A 21,413-nucleotide genomic window follows, 5' to 3' on the forward strand; every position below is an offset into this window, starting at 1 on the left:
ATGAAAAGATGATCTACAGTGGTGTTTCCTTTCATAAGAAAGAAATAGTTATTCCTGCTACCAAAAACGACATCATTTTTCATTATGGGCACCAGTTTTTCTGACATCGTTGACCATTGTCCCATTCCTTCTCTCTTCACTGGACAATGAGACCTCCACCCCTCCCTGTCCCATAATAACAAGAATGATGGCTAAAAGATGAAATTATCTCTTTACGGGGTGTCCTGAAAGAAAATGAAACATATTTTGACATCCCATAGATGGTATTTAGTTACCTGCAGGCATTCAGTTTAAAAGGAGGTAGTTTGAACCGAAACTACAGGAGGGGGAAATTATGTAAAGTCAAAATTCCTTTTGAAAATTATTTTGAATTAATTCGAATGCGTTCTTGAATTTTATTTGTGCCCCTTTGTTTATTTAATTTTTTACCATTGAAAATTATTATTTTTGCTTATACATTGGCAGCATTAGTTAAGGTAAATTACTAAACAAAAGTACTTTTAAACTAAAAAAAAATATTTCTTGCTATGAAGTAGAAAAAAAAATTGAAACTAATAAGTCTTATGAGTTAAATAAAAATATAAAATTTATATTATTTTTATCATTTTAAGTTGGACAACAGTTAAGAGAAAATCTTAATTTCAATTTGCTTTTCAAAATATTTTCTCACTGACTGCATTTAAGTTCTTCAAACAGCAGAATAAATCACCCGGAAATAAAATGTATGTAGTTTAAATCGGATAGAAAACGCATTAAATTACAAAGTTTAAAATGAAAAGAAAACGCCTAGAAATGACAATGTAAAAATTTTTCGACTATTATGAAACTAAATACTAAAAAAATAATTAATAATCTTAAGGAACTTCATATTTTGCATTAAATTATTTTTCGATAATCAAGTCTTATTACTGAATAACTTTTTTTTCTCAGATTATTTTGTAGCGTTTCTACCACTACAAAAATATAAATCCAATTCACTAATATATAAGACATGTTAACTCGATTCTATGGTGAGGTACACTTTCGTAAATGAACTGTCGATATTTACTCTCCCACATTGGTGACCTTCGGGGGTGATGTGAACATGCCTACCTTGACAGTAACGCCCACTTCGATTTGAACACGCCTACATCGTTGGATGGTCCACATTCAACAGTTGACTTGCTCCTTGTGACTGCGACATTATCCTCCTCACGCTGTTGCTACTCAGTCTCGTCTCGATCACACACGTCAGCCTGCATACACTCGACTGCTAAAGGCAACACAAGAGCAACCACGAACGTGATATTAATAAAGCTCTCACGATCAGCAAAAGTACGGTAATCTTAATACAGCTCTCCCGACTTCTCACAAAGCAGAAATGAATTAACTAGTGGTATCCGTTTATCGAACTTGATCACTTATATAATTCTGGGGAGGGAGTACTGTAGCGTTTCTACCACTACAAAAATATAAATCCAATTTACTAATATATAAGACATGTTAACTCGATTCTATCTTTACCTTTTCATAGATGAAAGTTGACATTGTCGATAACTACACTTCCCACAATTTTAAATTAGTTCAGGTTTATGGTGAAATATGTGATAGTTAACAAAAAAAGCAAAACAACAACAACAAAAAGGAATAATAACTCCTAACTGAACTAATGGGATCACATTTTCCAGATAACGGCCATTTCGAAGGTTGAGCATCCAAATGCGTTGTTAAAATAATAGTTTTAATTAGAGAAAGAAAGCTTTTACGACTGATTATGTAACTTAAAAAATCGTCTACATAAATTAATTGGCATATTTAAGATAAAACTTATGAACGATTAAATTTCCAACTTGAGTACACGAAAATCCTGCAACTAGGTCAAACGTTATATTAAATGGTAGTTATTTGAAAGTCATGTTTTTTTTTTGTGCCTTATTTATTTTTTGTTATCATGAATGAACAATGATGTCAACTGATGTCATTGTACTATCGTAAACAACAACAATTCAGTTTTCATTAATTTTTCTCCCCAAAAAAAAGTTGTTTTGATGAAGTGTTTCAAGTTTTATCAAAATTCTGTTTAACTGCATTGATATATTTTAAAAAGTTTCTTATATTTCTCACCAACGTGTTAAAAATTATTAAACAAAATGCGTGTTCAAATTTAATATTATGAAGTTATTTCTATAATAATAATAAATAAAAAAGAAACGGAAAATGTGAATGGAAATCATTGTAAAATACAAATAAAAATTCCTCGCCAGATTTGGCAACTTTTCAACAGTTCTTTCTCTAGCATATACAAATTAAAGAAGAAAAAAAAAGTATTAAACAGTTTTTGCATATGTGTTACGATGCGGTTTAAGAATAACTGCCAACAAAGTGAAATGCAAATTTCGGTTTTGAGTTTAATGTTTATGTTTTTACAAATGTTTATGGAGTCGAAATTGTAAAACTCTCAAGCACTGCTTGGATTTTGGAACAAAATCAAATACTGTGTATTCATATATTTACAAATATTGTGAGATGTTGTGAGAAAACCGATTCAATATTATGAAAAATCCTAAAGTTAAAGAAGCATGAAAGTAAATAAACACCAAAAATAATACAATTTTCATTTGTTTTTCGCCACAAATAAAAATGTATAATACCGGTTTTAAATATTTTAAATGTCCAACACAGACTAACAAGCTCCACTCCTACTTGCTTCGCCATTTTTTTTTCTCACTTCTTAATGGTTAACAGAGACTAACATTGAAACATTCTATATAATTGAAAAGTCTCATAATTTTTTATTGACTTTACAGAGATTTGATTTCCGATTTTATTGGGATAAAATTTAAGCCTAATCATTTTGTTCGACTGCCAATGTATTCAAAGCTTAATCGTTTGCAACAAACCTTCTTTAAATGTTTAAAAAAATGTGTTTTTTCATTATTTTTGAAAATATAAAAAAAAATTCCTTATCCGTAACTAAAATTTTAAGCTAATTTACTACTAACGAAACAATTATTACGGCGCCACTTTTCTTTATCTTGTAAAGAAAGAATAGAATTTGATACTGTTTAGGTGTGAAATATTTTGGATAGTGGTAACTTTTGGTCTTTTCATCTAGACGACCCAGGTTATGAGACTACACAAGTTGAAATAACGCATTAAATGCTCTCAGTTCCTATTTCCCCTAAAAATTCCTTCCTGAAAACCAATTTGAACTCTGTACTTTACAAAGATTGGTGAAAAAAAAAGATAGCAGATAGCAGTCATTGATGGGTTCCTTATAAATCAAACATTTAGTAAGACTTTTGACAAATGATCGATTGTAAATGCAACAACTCCAGAGGTCCTGGTGCCTTACAAGTAAATATTGCCAAATTTTTTAAAAAAATCTTATTTATTTATTTATTTTGCATCACTGGATATAAAATTATCTCTAAGATGCATCAAATTTCTTACTAAATAACTCTATAATCAAGACAGAATGGAATAAAAATGCTGTTAAAAAAAAAGATAAACAATTTACATTTAGCAATGTGTTGTTATGACATTATATAGTTTTAAGCTGATTACAACCAAAGATTTTTGGATCTTCTGTGTTAATTATTGATCCTATCGCATGATTCGGAGTTAAAACCTATCATACGATTTGTCTGACCAGTAAAACTGCATCAACAACAAAGAGTAATATCTTTTTATGTTTCTTCGAGATACAATGATCGGTTAAATAGCATTTTCTATTATCATTTTATACTTTGCTTCAAATATCTTTAATCGTTTCCTTATATTTTATTCGATAAGTAATCGGGGGAAAAAAAACTCCATCAACTTATATTTGAAGATTGTAAAAATACAGTTTAAAACTGAGTAACTCAGCGACTCTTTAAACCACGAGATAAATAGAGCGAGACTAATTAAATATCCGCTTTTGCTAAAGCACCCACTGCCATCAAGTATGATTAATTACGGAAACATAAATTCACGGAACTCTTTTCAAAATGTGACATATTGTATATTCGGACGATTTTTCTTTGAAATAGAATGTTCTAAAATAAAAGAATCGTTCTATTATCTCCAGAAACAAATGCGTCGGAGGTAAAAGGTACAAAAATTCTAAAAACGCAATTTCAGATACCTCATTTTGTGTAATTTTGAATACATTTTTTCGAATATATTTTTTTTTCTTCATTTCCATTATATTCCTGAGTTTATAAGTTACGATCGAACAATTGCAGTATTATATCTGCTGTGGCATCAAATCACGGTCGTCTAAATCGGATCGTCTGTCATTTTGACAGTTATAACGAAGCCGCGAGTTTTTATTTTGATCTTTTTATTTTTCTACCTTTCACTGTTGCCAACTGGAATTTTCAATTCCTATAATTTCAGACGACTTGCTATATCGATTGAACAGGGAGTAGTGTTCGTCTGCTTCCAGTTTACTGTCATTAATTATACCTTATCTGATGTCATTCCAGCAGAAAATAATGTTCTTTTTTTCATATTTGAGTGAATATTTTTTTTTTTAATATTGTTGCATTTTTCGCATGACTACCTAGCTAAATCAAGGCAATGTTAAATACTGAACAAAAAAAGTGGTTTTGGGTATGAAAAAAGAAAGAAAAAACGTGTGATATTTATCAGCTTTTTTAATTTCCTTCACCAAGACTGAAAGGAACATTCGAAGAAATGAAATTATTTTTTCTTTCTTTATTTACATCAGAGATAAACTGATGAAATGGAACAAAAAGGTTGAATTTTGTTTGCATAAATAAACAGGCTGAAATTGATACCAGAAATGTAACTAATCAATCTAAATTATAGTTTATTGCTTTAATAGTTTTATAAATGCAGTTTTATTGTTTGAATGATCAATAATTAGTCATGAAGGGTCAAATCAAACACGTAGCGAACTAAGAAGCATACATTAAGGGCGCAAATAGTAATATCGAAAAAAATAAATTCCTTACCCAAAACTTTTACGAAAAAGTTTGCGCAAAATTCTTTTTAATGAATAAATTAATTAATTTTAAGCATAGCTTAATAGCGTAATTTTTCTAATAAGAAAATCAAGCATTCTATTTTCCTTTGTGAATTTTTTTCATAACATTCAAAAAGCTTTTCATAATTTGAAAAAAAAAGGAATTCAGTAAGGCTAAATAAGATCAATATCATAATTAATCTAATTCAATTCGTCAGTGTCCAAACAAAACAATGCTGAGATACTGATAAAGTTTGGATTTGTGTTTGTATTTTGTTTCATTCAGTTTTTCTCTTGATTTCTCTGCTTGGATATCGATGAAGGTTCTTCATTAAAAAACCGTTTTTGTGGTACTATGGTGGTATAATGGGTGCTTTTTTTTCACATTGTTAAACTTTATTCACACAAAGTCAACCCTTACTTCATCTGAAAAGAATTTTTTTTTTTTTTTCATTTTCATTACGCTTAGTATGAATAAAGCACAAAGGAGTCAACACTAAATGAATTTTCAGTTTTGGCTGATTATTTTCAGAATTATTGGACTGGTATAAATGCAATTTGATTTGAACGTAGATTGATGTAAGAATAAAAATGATATTAATATTAGTTTTAATAGTTAACCAACCATTATACTTCTTCAGAACACTCTTGGAGTTTAGAAAGTGTGAAACAGTGGTTACAGAATCGAACAAAAAATTGGGTCTCTATAAGCGATTTGGCTCCATGTCAGTGTGTTTTCAGCCTACCATTGAAATGAGACAGTTAAGGACAATTAGACCATTTCACTCCAGAACGATGTTTTTAGATCATTGGTGGTTGCTGGGTGGTCACAAGTAAAAAATTCTCTCCCAAGAGTGTCCTAGACATACCCTATAAGATTGATATCAGGCAGGTTGTCTGGAAATTCATTCATTGAATATCTTTGTTTTTCATAAAATCGTTGACAAGATAAATTAAATGTGGCCTACTTTGAAGTACAGAAGATAAAATCTGGAACAACTACACCTCTAAAAAGTGATGATAGGTGTATAATTTGTCTGAAATAAGAACACCTCCAGACATTCGTCGAGACCTGTGGCGGTGTCTATGGTAACGAGGTATGACTTTTTCAAGTAGGGGCGCGGGGTCACTGTTTTGGAGTGGTTTCTGCTTGGGACTGCGAGAGAAAGGGAATCTCTTTTTTCGGTCTATTGTGTTTATCCTAAAGTGAAGCTACCCTCCCTAAAATCCGCCATTCTTGTTTCCATAGCACCAGACGGCTTCAGACTTTGTGGCGGGAGGAGTTCTTAGCTTAGACAAACTATATATGTAAGAACCAACCACAGAACCTATTTGAAAGACGCGAAAGGGTGCATTAATAGCCAACATGGTGGCTGCTTAGACCATCAAACCTACCTAATGATCAATTATTCAGACTTGGGAGATTTGAAATCGTCAACATTATGTCAGTGGGAGTTTGAGGTAATTGAAATAAAGCATGTTTATTAATCATTGATTAGGCATCGATTAAGACTTTACACTAACTTGAGCCGCATCGTCTTTAGTCATGAAACTCAAAAGTATGGTAATATCTATACAGTTATTTGTTATTCTATCGTGGCCATAGTCAAATGGACTTTTGAGTTTCTTCCAAAGTTTCTTCATTGTAGACTGTATGTGCTTCAACGTTGCAACAGAATGACTCCACCTGAAAGTTTATCTGAATGTCTTACATCGACGACTTTTCTGAACTTTGTTGACGTTTCCATTGCAAATCGGAGTTCCAAAGTTGAAGCACTTCGTGATCATGAAACTCTTTGTGATTGGCCAGTTGCTGTCGATCCTTCTGCTTCGTATTACTTTCAAAAAACGGAATAAATGTACTGACAGTTGCTAGAATTTTATTTATCATTGCTTGCATGACACTCCATCTATAGCGTGTGAAAAGCACTTGAATCCTTTTCATCACATCAGCAACAAAATTTCTGGCTCGCCTCTCTTTTTCTTTATAAAATTGTGTCGGCTTAGTTATATCTACTTTGTTATTTATTGAGTTTATTTAATATTACTTGATACACCAATCCTATTACTTAATGAGGTGAACCGAGTTCAAATCCCAGTCGATGCGTATTCCGCATCCGACTTGCACCGACCACAGTGCTGACCTGAAATATCCTCAGTGGTAGACGGATCATGGGTTAGAGTCCCCTTGCCTTCAAGCTAACCGTGGAAGGTTCTCGTGGTCTTCCTATCCATGCAATGCAAATGTGGGTTAGCTCGATCAAAAAGTCCTCCACGAAAGCAAATTTCTCCCAATACTCGATCCAGGAGTTCCCTTGTCTTCTGAATTGGGTTCAAAATTACAATGCTACGGAGTTGAACATTAGTAGCTCTAAACCCATAAAATTGGGTCGGTTGTTCATCGATGGTTATAATATAAAATTAAAAATCCTATTACTTGGAGCAGTGGTGGTTCAGGGGATGGAGCGCTACCCTCCTTAGGAGGTGACCCGGGTTCGAATCCGAGACATTGCTGGTCAATGCGAATTCCGCTCCAACCACAGATCTGATTTAAAATATCCTTTGTGGTAGACGGAGTCTCATTGTTAGACTCAGTAGTAGATTGGGGTAGAGTCCCCTTGGCATCAGGCTAATCGTGGAACCAGGCTCTCGTGGTTCTCCTTTCTATGTAACTCAAATGTGGGTTAGTTCCATCAAAAAGTCCTTCACGAAGGCACATTTATTCTAATACTTGATCCAAGAGTTCCCTTGTCTTCTGGATTGGGTTCAAAATTAAAATCCTACGGGGTTGAACATTAATAGTCGTAAACTCAAATTTGGGTCGACTGTTCAACGAAACAAAAACAAAAAATCAAATCTTATTACTACTTTTTCTTATCATATCTTTACTACTACTTTTTAGTTTATCAATACTATTTAGTTTGCTAATACCACTGTTATTTAGTTTAACATTTCATATTATTTCATTTTTCAGTCTTACTTTATTACTTTTTCTTTCTTATTATTACTTAATTTATCAATTTATGTATTATTTAGTTGATGAATATTATTATAATATAGTTTGCCATTATTAATATTATTTTAGTTAACAATTATATTATTATTTAGTTAATCAATACTAATATTATTTATTTCAACAATCATATTATTTCAATATTTATTAATCATATTAATTACCATGAATTAACTATCTGTTATGTTATTGTTTAATTTATCCTTTTATTGTCATTTATTTTATCAATATTTTTATTATTCAGTCTATCATTCCTATTTTTATTATTACTGTTCCCCTATAATAATTATTATTATTTTAAAATATTTCATTAACATAAATTTTATTGTAATATGTAATCCTTCTTCTTTAGCATGTGTAACATAAATACTTTTTTTATTTCCTTATTATTTAACTTTTGTGGCACTATTTTTTCGGTAGTGAAAATCTAATATGCAATGTTAATTTCAAAAGAAATCTCGAAGTTCAAGATCATTCTGGTCATTAATTTTTAATTGCTAAAATAGAAATGAAATTTGGGAACCTTGGTACTTTTTTACTAAGCAGCGACTAATTACATAGAACAGAAACCTTACGAACCTATGAAGTTTTGAATGTTATATATCCGAATTAATTTTAATCCTAACTCGAATTTTATTGCTTAAATTTATTGCACGCAAATGATATAGATGAACCAACAACAATGAACTCTAAAAATAGAAGTTAATTGCTTGACTCTGAATTTCCTCATTTTGGCGATATACTTTCGCTATCTTGGCGAGACTGCGACTGTTCGATGGTAACCCTTACTCATCAGATTTTTGCTCTGAGCAGCAGTATACTCAAAACGCGCTTCTGTTCTTACCAGAACTAAGCAAAATGTTACGAGGAGAGGTGAATATGTGATAGCTGTGAAAGTTCAGTTATACCCTTTAGCACGAACCGCCGCATATCATTAATACATAGTAGCGGTGATTTTATAAAGTAACAAAAAATAACAGATATAACGGTTTATTTTTTGTGTGTGTATCCTTGTTATTTTAGATAACAGATATTTAAATAAAAAATGAGACACGAAAGAACAGTTAAGATGCTGTTACTTTCTTAATGATTTTATACCTTAAGTTCTTTTCAATTTGGAAATTATTATAGTTCACACTATAGATATCATATTTATAATTCATATTGTTGAATGTGAACTAGATAAAATCTAATACTTGTGTTTGCCGTTGCAATTTATCCAGTTTTCCTGTACGTTGTTTTCGTCAGGGTAACGGAAAACAGGAGTTTTAATCTGACATGATTACACGACCTCTTTTGGAGGATAACATTCAAGGTAAGTTTTCTTTTTTTTTTTTTTTTAATTTTTCTTATTTGCAGTGACAGAACTTTCAAATAAAAAAAATCCACATTTTACTTTCTTGCTTAGATCTCCAGATTTTTAAAGTAAAAAAATAAATAAAGCCTGGTAATATGATAATAGCCAAATTCATAATAACGAGTGATTGGTACTATAACATCCTTCGAAATTAAGATGAACATTTAAAATAAGCATATAACATTAAAATATATACATTTATACAGTTTTATAAGTATAAGATCTCCGGGATTTTATTCAATAAATAATTCAAGCCTGGTAATACGACAGTCAAAGTCATGTAACGAAAGTTTGAGATATAACATTCTTTAAATCTGCGTTGAGCATTTAGGATAAATAACGCAAGAAAATATATATTACGTAAGAAAATATGTATTGTATATATATTTATTTGTTTTAGTCGATTTTGTTGTTTATATGATTTATTCTATTTTTTTATTTTAATATTATTGATTTTGCACTTATTCATATTAGATTCCTGGCATTGACATAATTAATATTTAGTTGAAATGCAATTTGAAGTAAATAATTTTAGACGTTTCATTCAAATTTGAAATTAGTTTTTGAAAAATTTGTTTGCGAGGCAATATTTATATGAATTTAATTTGCTTTCATTATGTAAAAACTTTTTTACACTTATTTTTAAATATTAAGCAAAGGGATTTTTGCCAACTTGTTATAAAATTGACGTGTGAGTTTTTCAAACATATGGTCAGCGGTCAGCTTATCCGAAAATCGCATAATCGCATCAGGAAAAATCCGGATTTGATGGATACAAAATTTCCGACGTACGATAATGGGCATGGGGCAGTAAAATAATAAGCCACTTTTTAAATCGATCACAAAAAATTTTGTTGGTAAAAAAAATAGCACTATTGCTAAGTAAGCAATTGAATGTTTCTGTGTATTATGTTGTTGTCTAATTGAAATTTCGGAATTCTGTAAAGTAAAAATTTGGAAACAAAATTTAGGAACAGTTTAAAGAAAAACATTTATTTTTAGAAAAACTGAGATTACATCAATCACTTAATTGCAAAGTACCTAATATGGAGCTCTTAAAGATTCATTTTATTAAAATGTGATTTGCTTTCATGTCAAATTCGATTTTTAACATTCTAAATTCGAGTTGTTTTTCTTGCTTTTATGCGTATTGTACCTGTAGGCAAAATTCAAATAAATAAATAAAAATAAAAACGCAATAGTCTTACATGTAACAAATATATGGTGCTATAATCGTAATTATCCATTGTAAAACAATTTTGAAATTTAATTAATATTTGTTGCAATAAAAAAATCGATCAAATCTAAAAATGAAAAATAAAAAACTTTTTTCCCCCCTCAAAATCTCTGCAAATTAGTAAGTAGTAGGTTGCATAATAAATCTGTTCGAATCATTGTTTAAAAACTTTTTTTCTTTTTTTTTCCCAATGGCAGGCACTGAACATTGTTTAAAAACTAACGACCCACTAAAGAAATATATCAATAATGTAAAAAGTTTGGATCTGAATTTAATATTCTCTCTCGTTTGTGACTTAAATAAGTTTTTGCCAAACTTAATAAGAGAAAGTTTAAAATAAGTGCTTAACACAAACCACTTCGTCACTCACAATATTTCAATATGTGGCAATAGATAATAGATATTGTAATAGATATTTATGAATATTATTATTTTTAACACACATTTTTCTTTTACCGATATAGACAGCGTATAATACATATTTATAGATTTTCTATCGAATTAATAACATAATAATTACACTAATTATCGTCTGTTTCGGGATAATTGAGCAGTTCTCTATTAGTAATTAGAAATTAAATAGTTAAAATATAGTTCTGTTCATAAATAATAGATTCTTCTCCTTCATCCCCTTTCACGAAAGCTATGTCTGGAATATTCCAAGAAGTTTTAGAATGTCTCAAAACTAATTATTATTAAACTTATTGATAAATTTTAATTACAGTCATTCGTTTAAAAACGGTCACACATTATTAGAAATTCAATAATAAAAAACGTCATTTTTTTATGGATACATACAATATTTTTGTTGTCTAGATTTAAAAAAAAACGAAAAAAAGTGATAAATATTGAATTATTCTTAGAGTTTTATACTTAAGTTAGCAAGATTTTTAATTTCAGTCATACAATATCTCCATTTTTTTCTCTCCTTAAAATCGCGTTTTTTCGATGCAGTTGGATACTAATGATTTTTAAATTGATCTCTATATTTGATCTATATAGCACTATATAGATAAAGTATAGAGATCATTTGTAAATTACGAAAACGTAAAAACTGTTCTATCTCAGGACGACGTAAACTAAATCTCTTTTATGTATCCATTTATAAATCGTAATCCTCGATATGATAGCTTTCATCAGGCGTTATTCGGGCTTTTCTATATAGGTTCGTGAATTTATGAAAAATCTACTCATTTTGTGAATTTATAAAAACACAGTTCTGTTACTGAGTTTTTAAAAATCACTAATACCATTTAGTCTATCCAGACTTATTGTGAAAGGTCCTGCTTTTGGGAATATGTGAATATTAGATCCAGGTTTTGTAAATAAAATAAAAAAATAAAATCCATGTCTGTCCGGGAGTTAAAGGTATGAATGAAAATACAGTGACATTTTTCGAAACAACTTTTATAAAAAATCCATTTGTACGATAAAAATAATATTTTTGTAGGGGCCTTTTTCACTATAAAATAATTTATGAAGGGTCCGTTTTTACTGTAAAATAACTTGTGTAGGATTCATTTTTAAGATATTTGAAAGTTAGCCTTGATTTAAAGTAGAGTATACCTTAGTATGATTTTTACAACTTGTATGTTATTACTTCTTAGAGGATATTTTTGAATATATTAGGGATTTAATGATTAATTACCTATTGCGCAAGAAATTGCTTTATTCGAAATGTAGCATTAGTTTAGATCAAAGTATACGTTATCGTGATTATTACTACATTTATATTGTTACCTATTGCAGGGTATTTTTTAATATATTAGAGATGTAATGATTAACCACTTATTGCTCGAAGCAATTTTATAAAAAATTCATTTGTAATAATAAAAATATTTTTGAAGGAGCCTTTTCCAGTGTAAAATAATTTATTAAGGGTCCATTTTTACTGTACAATAACTTGTGAAGGATTCATTTTTAGGATAAAATAATTTGTGAAGGGTTCGTTAGCAGACCTAACTTTGTGAAATCGTGCATTTTATTCAATGGAGTAATTAGCAGCTACAGTACATATTTTAAAAAGCACACATTTTAATTTTAACGAAATTACTTCTCTCGGTAATTTAAAACTACATTCTGTGACTAATTAACTATTACCGTTATAATAAACCTAAGTTATTTTTTCACTTTTGCTTAGGTAAATTAATCGCATCAATAATTCTTATAATTAAGTATTTGTATTTGGCTAAGGTGAACTCTGCCGTACAATTCAAAAAACAACGTAAGTGCTTAAGTGTAAAAAAAAATATATATATATATGTATATAAATAAGTAAATATCGAGAATATCGATGAATATCGAGAAAATGTATAGCGTCCTTACAATAACTCTTTTCTTTCCATTGCTAATGTTTTTGTACGCTAAAAGAAAAATTTCAAAAAACTGATAAAACTGAATCTAATTTTGAAAAAATATTTTTTTTTTTTTTTTNTAAATGGATCTTTTTTTTTTTTTTTGTTTTTTCAATATTTAGCTTACGAAAGAGAAGAAAAAAGTGTCAAAATATACATATAAATCTCAATTTGGAATATTTTGTCGCTTACGTTGATTTTTCGATTGCGATGGAACTATGATAAACTAAATTCAACTTGTTTAAATAAGAAATATGCTCTGTTTAAATTATTGCTTTAGAAAACAGTCGCTAATAACATTTATCAAAACTGACCCTCCAATCATTCGCTCGCCATTAAAATAAAATATAACATATTCAAATTATTTCATCAGTGTTTGTTAAGGTTATGTTAAAAATCTTTGTAACTTGTTTTGTTGCTACGTTAAAAATCTTTAACTGAAAATTTTAATTAAATTATTAATTTAAAAAAAAGTGTAAATAAAAGAATTCCGTAATTAACAACTAAATACATCAATCCACAAGAATTAATCAAGAATAAATCAACACGGCAAAATACAAAAATAGCAGATGCTTTAAAAAAAAAAATTTTTTTTTAAATTTTAGTCTTCTTTATGTGACGAAGCGATTGCGCGCAAGATGTGATGATTTTTTGCCAATTGACCATAAAAACAATTGATCTCCTATTTAAAAAGATGGTGAGAATAATTTTATAAACAGCTGAAAGAAATGTAAGATTGTGTAAGTCATCAATCAGATAAATCAATTTCTTATTATTTTCTAACAGTTTTTGAGATAAATATTTGTTACTTTTGACGCAATGTTTCTCTGATGTTATCTTTAGATTAAAAAAAAAAAAAATCCAGTTAATTTATCTGATGCGAAATTTCTCATAGTTAAACGTTGTTTGTAAACGCATGTTTTACAACTATGAATAATGTTGGCAATAAAGAAATTCTCATTGGTTTTTATTTGGCAATATACCAAAGAATTTTATTACTTATTTTTTTTACGAAATAGTCTGTGCTATTAAATAATATTTCGCTTTCTTAAGCTTTGTTAGAATAAGTATTTTAAAATAATAAATATGCATTAAACGGTTTTAGTGTAGACCGAAGGAAAAAGAATAATTTTTTTTTTCAGAAAATTGTTACATTGAACAAAAGAGAAGCTTATCTTGGTTATTTTTTGCTTGGATGTCTAATTTTAAGCATTTTGTAGTCATCAATTGTCTTTTGGTAAAGAATCCGGTAATGTTTTTAAAAAAATACAACCCCTTTTTTGACATTATATTTTGAATAAAAAGAGTCTAGGATATCAAATTAATACTATTTAATTTATTTATTATTTAAATTTTTTTAATTTTTATTTATTTATTATTTTTTGTATAGTCGTAGTCACATTGGGAATTAAAGTAATTAAAAGACATTAAAAAATTATTTCAGAATGATGTGACTGCCAGACAAATTTTGGACAAATTTTTAATATGAATTTTCTTAAAATAAATATTGATAATAATATCAAATCGATCACAGAATGAATTATATTTTGATAAACTTTTACGTCAAAGGATAGAATGGTTTCCTATTTATTGTATTCTGCATGTCAAGTTACAAAATTTGGTTTAGGAGTATTTGAGTTTTAAGTTAAATTACTTTGTTCTTTAGAAGACATTAGTCGATCACCTGACAACCGTAACCAATGATTCAAAGCCCCGATTCCTTTGAAATTTTAATCATTATTTTCTAATTCCTTTTCTAACTGTGCCAAACACGAAAAAAAGAAGAAAAAAACAGGCTCGAAATCCATTTATTTAAATGATTTTACATTTTCGTTCTTTTAATTCCTGAAGCTTTTTAAATGTTCATTTTTAAAAATCTTTTTAAAGAAATTAATTTCTATATTTTTATGTAGATTATTTTAGATTTGATTATGATAAAATATTTATAATTATTAATGGTTTTAAACGCTTGCTATTTTTTAAAAATAAGCTTTAAAATTTTTTCGTCAAATTATTATTTAAGGGATCGTAAAAAATTCAGCAAACTGACAAATATACAGGAAATTTGATTATAATTTTAGGAGTCATTTTGCCCTAATAATAAGGTAAATAAATCTGTTTAACCCTATTTCTTATACAAACATTATTTTGAAGAAATAAAACTTTAATTTTCAAATGTACTTCGCTGAATTAAAAACAAATTTTAGTTATTTATGCACAAAATAAAGGAGATATGATACATCTAATTTTATTAAATAAACAATTATTAAAAATGAGAAAAAGTATATTAGTTTCCTTGCAAACGATTTTATAAACTTTTTTTAAAAATCGTTTTCAACTTAAAATAATTTTGAAATTTTTGTTTTTAAATATAAAGTTAACGTATCTGAGATTTTTTTTTGGAGAATAATTAGTTAAACTTGGTAAGTTTTTTGAAATCTTAAACGTGAATTTAACTTTTTCCTTAAAGGAAACAAAAATGGAAGCTTAATCCGTATTTTAGATTCAAAAGATTACAACGTTAATTAAATAAATATGAATTTTGAACTGAGTAATTATATTTTCAAAAGAAATACAAAACTGGAATTGAATTTACATTGTAAAAAGTGTTCCTTTTGAATTTTAATTTCAAGGTTTAACATCTAATCAAAGTACAGCTGCAGCACTAAACATTCTGATGCTCTAATTTTGCTAAACAAATGTTCCGAGTCAATTCTTTCGGGATTTGTTGATATTCACTGACATTTGCATTTTCTCTTTCGAACTATTTTCTCTTTCCAGTTTACACAAATTAAGCTAGTTAATAAATTAAAACTCAGTACGAACTACTCTTACAATAATTACAGCAAGGGTTTTATTCTTTTACGAATGCATTCTTTTCGCACGAATGTAAAAATTGTTACGGAGAACACTTTTAAACACAATAATGGAATAAAATTACAAGGCGAAATTCTGAAAACAAACATTTAGTTCTTAAAATGTTCTTTTTGTATTTCCAGCTAACATATTCATCAAAATATTCTTTTTCACTTGCTTGGTTATTATGAAGTGTACCTTATTGTATCAACGAATAATTTTTTCGATTCCTGATGAAATTGCAAGATATTATTTTGATTATTTATAAAATAAATACACAAATTAAGAATAAAAGATTCTCGTATAATTAGCCACGCATATCGTCCAAATCCCAAATGATTATTATTTTTCATTGGGAAAATGAAATTGAGATTATTATAATTCGCCTCGATTGTTGTTTAAATATTTAATTGCTTGAGGAAATAATTTTCATTTTTGATGTAATCTTAGTGAAACTTATTCATTGAATTTGTCAATCTAGACTTGACTTAGATTGTAGCACACGTGATAATGATTTTTATTACGTGTACGTAATAACTCCTTAAGGACGTTTTGCATAAATTAATGATTTAATAATTAAATCGTTATTACGTGAAAAGTTATTATACCAATTTGAAATTTGGCCTTGATGAATATTTTAACGTGCATGTTTAACATTCAAACATTCAGGGGAGAGTGTTGGTCTCTCAATGGGGTGAACCAGGTTTGAATTCCAGTGGTGGCTGATTGATAAACCTTGCTCTCAGCTCGCACGACCACAGTGCTGACATGGTATCCCCTTGTCGTCGGGCTAACAGTGGGTGGTTTTCGTGGTTTTCTTGTCCTTGTCACTCAAATGTGGGTCAGTTCCGTCAGAAAGTCCTCTTTGAAGGTTAGTTTGTCCAAAGCTTGATCCAGGAGTGCTGGGTTCGGTTCAAAATTACAAGGCTACCGAGTTTAACATTGATATTCGTAAACTCAAAATAGGGTCGGTTTTTCAACGTCGCTTAAAGAACAAGATAATGAATAAAACAAGATATTTTTCGTAAACATTAGAGATTTGATGATTAACTACTTATTGAATGTGATATTATAGTATTCTTCGAAATCTAGCCATGGTTTATATTGTAGTGTATGTAACCACGATTATTTCAACTGCCACGTTATTAGAAATTTGATGATTAACTACATATTGAGAGAAAAATTATTGAAATCTTCGTTATGTAGCCTTAATTTATATACGCGTACACGTTATTTTTGATCTTTACAATGATTTTGCTGTTAGAGATTTGATGATCAACTACTTATTGCTTCGTATTATTGCAAATATAGCCATGATTTACTTTGTAGCACACGTTTATATGATTATCTGAATGTTTGTGTTCTTTTAACACCATATTTTTATATACATTAGATATTTGATGATGAACTACCCTTTGCGTGAAAAATTATTGTATTATAGGAAAATAAAACATTATTTACAACGTAGTACAGGTTATTAAGATTATAATAGTGTTTTACTAACGGGAGAAATTATATGTTTAATAATTACCTAATTATTACGTTAGAAATTATTGTAGTGTTTGAAATTTAGCCTTTATTTAAAGTATAGTAAAGTATAGTTAGTCTGATTTTTTTTTTATAACGTGTAAGTTATTTACAATGTAGTATAGGTTATTAAGATTATAATAGCGTTTTACTAACGGGAGAAATTATATGTTTAATAAATACCTAATTATTACGTTTGAAATTATTGTAGTGTTTGAAATTTAGCCTTTATTTAAAGTATAGTTAGTCTGATTTTTTTTTATAACGTGTAAGTTATTTACAATGTAGTATAGGCTACTACGATCATAATAGCGTTTTACTAACGGGAGAAATTATATGTTTAATAATTACCTAATCATTACGCTCGAAATTATTGTAGTGTTTGAAATTTAGCCTTTATTTAAAGTATAGTTGGTCTGATTTTTTTTATAAGTGTAAGTTATTACTTCCAACCAGTTATTTCTGAATATGTCAAAGATTTGATGATTAACTACCTTCGAAATTTAGCATTAGTTTATATCAAAGTATACTTATTGTGGTTTTTACTACTTCTATATTGTTATTTATTGAAGGATATTTTTTATTAATATATTAGAGATTTAATGATTAACCCCTTATTGGGTGAACATTTTTTCGAAATAATATTTAGCCTTTATTCACTCTGTAGTACACATTGTTATGAATTTTACGACGTGTATGTTAGAACTCTTAACATGATATTTTTCTATAAATTAAAGATTCATTAATAACCGACCGGCGTCACGGAACTGGCCTTGCATCAGAAAGGTTCTGGGTTCGAATTCCAGACGAGGTATGGATGTTCTTTCATTCTATCCTTACTGTGGGAGCAACGTTGGCCAACCTAAAATGTTGCCCCTGAAAAAGTGACCAACAAGTCTGTCCTAATACGCCTGAATTGACGAAATGTCAACCCAGTGTGTGTGGGCTTTGGAAAAAATGTGTGTAGGTACTGAGGATAAAAATTCATTAATTAACTACTTATTTCTTGAGAAATTTGTCTAGTATTCGAAATTAAGCCATGATTTTCGTTGCGAAGTACGTTATTAAGACTATTCTTCCGCTGCTCTTAACAAAGTATCTTGAATGAAAGTTTTTATAATCAATTTCGTTATTTAGCTACCATAGTGCCATATTATTACTCATAAAATTTGTTTTTATCCATGCGTTTTTTGTTGGAGGAAAAAACATGTTTTATAAGTGAAATAGAAATTATAAGGATTTTTTTTTCTGGAAAAAAGCAATATTAAGAGTAAAATAGACTTTTTGAATGAATTTTTTTTCTCTCTCTCACTTAATTATACAGATTTAAAAGAAAAATAAAGAACTTTCCTATTATCAATTCTCACGTTTTTCCAGAAAAGGGGAGGGCGAACCAAAAGAAAAATCATATTGAAAACGATTATCATAATGAAACATGTTCTTAGAAAAACGAACTATTTCTTTATAGGAAACCACTCCAAATGTTTCGAAAAGAGAAAAAAACTTATCCATCGGCTATCACGTGACTATGAAGGGAAGGAGGGCAAAAAGGGGGTAAAAGAAAACGACAGCTTCATCAATATTTGGAGTACCAAATGAAATCCATTTTCTAGGAGTTGGATTCTTCACTACCAACCGCACCCCCTCCCCTTTTCCTATCCAACAGCCTCATCAACTAGATGATACCATAAATTCTATACCCCCCCCCTCTTTTTTTGGAACCAATACCATTTAGCTTTCCTTCATTTATGTATTTTAGGAAAGTTTTATTTTTGCTTTCTAATAAAAAGAGAGAGGAGCGGAAAAGTTTTTAATAAGAATAAAAAAAATAAGAAAGGTCGTCAGAATCATTTTATACCTTCTTCTAGAATGTTCGTCGTGAAGAGCTTTTGACTTATTCTTCTGTTATTAGAGAGGTGGGTGGGGTAGTACATTAACGGTTATTTGAAGTCTTATGTGCAAATTCAGTTGACGATTATGTGCACTCTGTTTTCTCTTTGCTCCGTTTGCGTCATTTCAAAAGTAAATTTTTTCTTTCCAAAAATAGCTTTTTTCATGATAGTTTAGAGGATAAAGCCATCTGTAATTTTTGCTGCAATGTATGATAATTTAGTGGGCAAAAGCATCTTTAATTTTTGATGCAATGTATGATAATTTAGTGGACAAAAGCATCTGTTATGTTGCAATGTATGATAATTTCATAGGCAAAAGCATCTGCAATTTTTGTTGCCATGTAGTATGATAATTTAGTGGGCAAAAGCATCTGTAATTTTTGTTGCAATATATGATAAGTTAATGGGCAAAAACATCTGTAATTTTTGCAGCATTGCTTGATAAATTAAAGGGCAAAAGCATCTGTAGTTTTTGTTGTTGTATACAGAGGCACCGGGATGGGAGGTCACTATGACCTCCCAAAGATTTTCATTATTCGACAAATTTCGCTTGGCCACTTGCCAAATTTAAGAAAATTTATTTTCTCTTTTTATTCAGAAAACAAAATGAAATTATTGAGTATTACACTTTTACCAGGTTTTTTTGACGAACAAAAGTAACTCTTATTTCCAAATACAATTGTGTGAATTTCATCAGAAATTAAGAGATAAGAAGCCAATTAAGCAATCTAAAAAAAAAAAAAACTCACTTTCCTTTTATGAAAAAGCAAAAATTTAAAAACAGTAAATAGGAGATTAGTAATATAGACGGGAAAAAATGGTTAATAATATAGACGAAGTGTTGCATGAAGTTGAAATGCAATTACCAATTTCTACTCAATAAACTTATCTTAATTTTTAAAGAATATAAAAATTTTCGACAATTGAAAAACTATGTTAACGATACAAAATTAAATGTTATTTTCTATGTTTATCAATACTTCTGATTATCTTTCTATTTTTTAAAAAAAATAGTTTTTGTTACCGTCACCGCCGTTTCAGAAAATTATTACGAGCGTGCTTCTCACTGCCATTCCTTAAAAATTATTGTATGAAACGATATGAGATTTTGCTCATTTTTAGAAAATTGATTGAAGAACATTTATATATATTGCTCATTTTTAGAAAATTGATTGAAGAACATTAAAAAATATATTTTGCTCATTTTTAGAAAATTGATTCAAGAACATTCATATATTTTGCTCATTTTTGGAACATTGATTGAAGAACATTCATATATTTTGCTCATTTTTAGAAAATTGATTGAAGAACATTCATATATTTCTTTTTTGCGCCGTGTAATTCAGTTTAACGAAAACTATTAGCAGGCTTATTATGCTTGTACTATAATGACCTAAAATTATGCTACCTAAAATTATGCTTGTACTATATGAGTAATTTGGCTAACTTAGTTTAAATTTCGAATCATTTTTGACTTAAATAGTTTATGTTAACGATTTTTCAGATTTTTTGGAAATTCAATCGCAGTCAAATAATTTTTACCGCTATGATACTTTTATAAATAAAGATTAAAACAAAAAAACACTTTTTATCATTTTTAAAATATTGATTGTTTCTTATATAACCCGAAAGAAAAAAAGGTCGAATATATATATGTATATATTTTTTTTTATACTTATTTTTATATTTTTTCGCCTTTTGTACAGAAAAAAAATATTCTCCATTTTATTAGAAGAAGAAAGAATTTTAATTTGGCGACTCGATGTTAATATTTATCTAAACTAATATCGTGAACTTTTTGATTTCTTTCCTTTTATCCTTCAACTTATGTGCAACTTATGTGCAACATTTGACGTGTCATGTGTGACTACTTTTTCCCATTTCTTCTTTCGAAGTTTTTATTCATTTTAAAAGAATTATTTTTCATTTTAAATCTTTATGATTCAAGTTTTTAAACATATATATTTTATTTAAAATTTAATTTCTTTTCGGACTGATTTTGATAATTTAAACGTATTTACCACCGTGTAGAAATAAGAGTAAACTCTTTGCGATTTGAATTTTCATTCTTTTGACTACAGTTGGTACAGCAAGTTTGGGCCATTATCAGATGGTACCCATATTTACAGTTGGACAATTTTCAGAATATTTTATTTTTATTCAGTATTCGATTACTTAATTATTTGTAATCTGATTCATGGGATAGTGAAAAATTATTTCTTC

The 21,413-nt window shown here is 28.8% G+C and overlaps 1 protein-coding gene across 2 annotated transcripts in view; it reads left to right on the forward strand.

Moving 5' to 3' along the window:
* Nucleotides 1-8,754: 8,754 nt before the first annotated feature.
* LOC107441868 (uncharacterized) overlaps nt 8,755-21,413 on the forward strand; it is a 257,831-nt gene continuing 245,172 nt past the window's right edge. Inside the window, exon 1 of one of the 2 annotated variants that reach the window (XM_021146403.3) lies at nt 8,755-9,282. The gene's annotated coding sequence lies outside the window, so the exon portion shown is untranslated. The remainder of the gene's footprint in view (nt 9,283-21,413) is intronic. The other variant, XM_043048077.2, reaches the window with a different exon arrangement.

The sequence above is a fragment of the Parasteatoda tepidariorum genome, chromosome 5 (genome assembly GCF_043381705.1).
Source record: "Parasteatoda tepidariorum isolate YZ-2023 chromosome 5, CAS_Ptep_4.0, whole genome shotgun sequence".
Lineage (NCBI taxonomy): Eukaryota > Metazoa > Arthropoda > Arachnida > Araneae > Theridiidae > Parasteatoda > Parasteatoda tepidariorum.